Below are 4,302 nucleotides of genomic sequence, written 5' to 3'. Positions count from 1 at the left end.
TGACCGGACTCTCCATTACCTTTAAAATCTTTTACAGCTCTGGACTCCTATTTGAGAAGTTCATGTGTTACGTGCTTTAAATTTCAAAGCAGATGCATACTCTTCCTTTGTTTGCACATACGGAAATTAAAGCTGTTGCTTCAGTTCAAACCTGTATCAACAGAATAAGTTTAAAAAGGAGCAAAGAAAAAAAGGGCCGAGGGACACAGACTTTTAAGTTCTGAAGCCAGGCTCCTCTTTGTGTATTGGCTGAGTGCCTCAGTACACTTGTACGTGTGATGATCTGTCCTCTGCCCTGAGGTTTCTTAATCTCCGTTTTGCAATGTGTGTCATAGATGATTGTTTATCATACAGTGTAACTGACTCAGACAGGACATTGCACTATTTCCTAGTCAGTGGCTCAAGCATTTCTCATCTGAACTTTTCCAGTCTTCTGTTCTCTTAACTTCTGTGACTTCAGATGAGGGTACCTTGACTTTCACTTAATCTGATGATGCGTTTTCTTTTTCTGCAGGAGAGTACCAGGTTTTGAAACTTTTCCCCCTCTTAACGTGTAGCTGAAAAGTTGTAATAAATGGTAAGGTGATCTGCCTGCCAGCATAGGGGCTTTCTCCAGCCCATCTGACACAGGTTCCAGGGAACTCTGGGTCAGAGGAGCTCTGGGTCAGCTCATTGTCAGAAGAGAACAATTAGCACCTTCAGTCCCTGAGGAGGGGTCAAGGATTTGAGATCTATCTGGGAAGGGTTAGGTTATCATTTGGGCACGACACAGGATGAGCTGTGGCAGTGCACTTGTGATGAGCTCTGGGTGTTGTACACGAGTGTTGAATTGTCATGTTGTATACCTGAAACTAATATTACACTGTCTGTTAACTAGAATTTCATGTATCTATCTATCTATTTATAAAGTTATTTATTTATTTATCTGAGAGAGAGAGAGAGAGAGAGTGTGCGAGAGAGGGAACACAAGCAGGGGGAGAGGCAGAGGGAGAAGCAGGCTCTCCACTGAGCAGGGAGCCTGATGCGGGCCTTGATCCCAAGACCCCAGGATCAGGACCCGAGCTGAAGGCAGACGCTTAATGACTGAGCCACCGAGGTGCCCCTGTTAAATAAAATACTCAAAAAAAAAAAAAGTAAAGAGCGTTCTTTATATATTTTTGGTGCTTTCTGTTTTCTATAATGAATAGTTATTACTTTTAGAAAAATATACATTAAAGCATTAAAAATAAAAAACTTTTTTTTTAAAAGGAAAAGAAAAAATAAAATAAAATAAAAACGTAAAATAAATAAAATACAAAGAAGTGGAAGTGATGAAGGCATGGTCTTTGCATTAGTATTTCTTGACAGTTTTAGAGGTTTTCTCAAGTTAAAAACAGTAGTAGGTAAGATAAAGTTTCTATCAAAACTTATGATCACAGAACTTGATCAGGGAACTGATCTGATCTGTAATATTTGAAGACCCGCTTTTGATATTTTTTATTACCTTGTAGCTATTTCTTTTCTGTTAATTTGCAGACATACTTTGCTTTTGTGCTTTCCTTAGGTTTCTGTATTTAGTGTCTTTCTTTCAGCCCACACTCAGCTTGTTTATTTCCAAAAAAGCAGCTGCTCCTACAAAAGGCTGGCAACAGGATAGAGTATGAGGTCCGGGGGAGGGAGGTGTAATTGAAGCTGAAGGGACTCTTAAGGTCAGTGTGCTCTGTTCATTGAAATTATCTCTCCCCAACTGTTTTCTCCAATAGAATGTTAAAATATTATATTCCTGCCAAAAAACCTCCCCAAACGCAAATCCTAAACAAGAGAAACAACCTCTCCACCCTGAATCAAACACTATTTTGTGTTGGTAACTTATTTCAAAAATCATTTTATTTAATTTGATTTAAAATTACCTTTATGATTTTACAGCAGATCAGTGCATGCATTTGTTTTCTTATTGGGGACTACTCATCAATGGGACTATCACTACAAATTACTGTTTTCAATTTCTACTGAAAATCAGACGGAAAAATTTTGGTGATATGAGTCAATTACCTTGAAATAATAACATTTGATTCAGCAAGTCGACATCCAACAGTTATTTAAAGAAACAAATTAGAGAAACATGCAAATTGATATTCAAGGATATTCATAACAGCATCACTTATAGCACTCGAAAAATTTAGAAACCTAAATGCCCCCCCACACACAATAGGGGACTGGTTAAATTTATTATGTAATAGCCATGTGCTAGAATATTATGCAGCCCTAAACCTGGTCTTTAAATAATTTTTAACAACATGGGGGAGAGCTCATTTTCAGTGTCAAGTGAAGAAAAGCACACAATACTATACCGTTGACTCTTGAACAACATGAGTTTGAGCTCTATGGATTTACTTACACATGGAAATTTTTCAATAAATACAGTAGAGTACTATGAATATATTTTCTTTTCCTTACAATTGTCTTAATAACTCTTTTTTCTAATTTACTTTACTGTAAGAATACAGTATATAATATATGTAACATGCAAAATATATGCTAATCAAATTTTTGTGTTATCTGTAAGTCTTCTGATCAGCAGCAGGCTATTAGTAATTACGTTTCTGGGGAGTCAAAAGTTATATGTGGATTTTCGATTGCACAAGGGATCAGCACTCCTTCCCCTCATGCTGTTCAAGTGTCAGCTAGGCATATGGAATGGTTGCAATTTTGGAAAAAAAAATACGCATAAGAAGAAGCTGGTGAGAAATACATCAAAATATTCATAGTGGCTCACTCAAGGCTGCAGAATTGTGGATTTAAAGAGCACTCTTTGGGGCACCTGGGTGGCTCAGTGGGTTAAGCCTCTGTGTTTGGCTCAGGTCATGATCTCGGGATCCTGGGATTGAGCCCTGCATGGGCTCTCTGCTCAGAGGGGAGCCTGCCTCCCCCCCCACTCTCTCTGCCTGCCTCTCTGCCTACTTGTGATCTCTCTCTGTCAAATAAATAAATAAACAAAATCTCCAAAAAAAAAAAAAATAAAGAGCACTCTTTAGGGGTGCCTGGCTGGCTCAGTTGGTGGAGCATGTGACTCTTAATCTCTGGATCGTGAGTTCAAGCCTCATATGGGGTGTGGAGGGTACTCAAAAAAAAAAAAAAGTAAAGAGCGTTCTTTATATATTTTTGGTGCTTTCTGTTTTCTATAATGAATAGTTATTACTTTTAGAAAAATATACAAAATTTTCAAACATTTTAATGAAAGGAAATTAAACAATAATGAGAAAGCATTGTTTACCTATTGGATTGGTAAGGTTTCTTTTTTTAAGATTTTATTTTTTTTATTTGTCACAGAGAGAGAAAGAAAAGGAGAGAGAGCACAAGCAAGGAGAGTTGCAGGCAGAGGGAGAAGCAGGCTCCCCGCCTGATCAAGGAACCTGACGCGGGACTTGATCCCGGGACCCTGGGATCATGACTTGAGTTGAAGGCAGAAGCTTAACCGACTGAGCCACCCAGATATCCTGATTGATAAGATTTTTTTTTAAGGTTTTATTTATTTATTTGACAGAGAGAGAGATCACAAGTAGGCAGAGAGGCAGGCAGAGAGAGAGGGGGAAGCAGGCTCCCTGCTGAGCAGAGAGCCCGATGTGGGGCTTGATCCTAGGACCCCAGGACCCCAGGACCATGACCTGAGCCGAAGGCAGAAGCTTAATCCACTGAGCCACCCAGGCGCCCCCTGATTGATAAGATTTTTAAAGATTTGATAATATTCGATGTTTTCAAGGATATGAGGAAAATGGCACCCTTATATACTCTAAGTAGGAGTGTAAGATGGTTTGGTCCTTTTAAAAGACACCTTGATAGTATCCTTTAAAATTTCAAGAGCACATAGCCTTTGACCCAGCATCATTTCCAGTTACAGGGCTTAACTATATAGACATGCTTGAACAAATATGCAAAGATACTTGCACAGGGATATTAACTGGAGTACTGTGAAGAACTAGGGGGAAATCCTGAATGTTTGTTAAGAGAGATATGATGATACATCATGGCATCATGGTACATCCATACTATGGAATACCGGGTAGCAGTAAAAAAAAAAAAAAAAAGTTAATTACTTAGATATCTACATACAAACATAATACCATGGAATGATGTTTGTGATACATTATTAAGTGGATAAGGGCAATTTGGAGAGCAATATGTATAATATGTTCTCATTTTGAAAAATAAGTATGTGTTACCCTGTATGTGCATGGCAAACATTCAGGAAGATGTGTATCAGCTTGTTCTCAGTTGTCATCATCTCTGTAGAGCAGAATCAAAGACTCCTTTTACTTTATATAC

This window comes from Lontra canadensis, unplaced genomic scaffold, assembly GCF_010015895.1.
Source record: "Lontra canadensis isolate GAN:19392208 unplaced genomic scaffold, GSC_riverotter_1.0 scaffold96, whole genome shotgun sequence".
In the NCBI taxonomy this organism is placed as follows: domain Eukaryota; kingdom Metazoa; phylum Chordata; class Mammalia; order Carnivora; family Mustelidae; genus Lontra; species Lontra canadensis.
Note: the sequence above shows the minus strand (reverse complement) of the source record.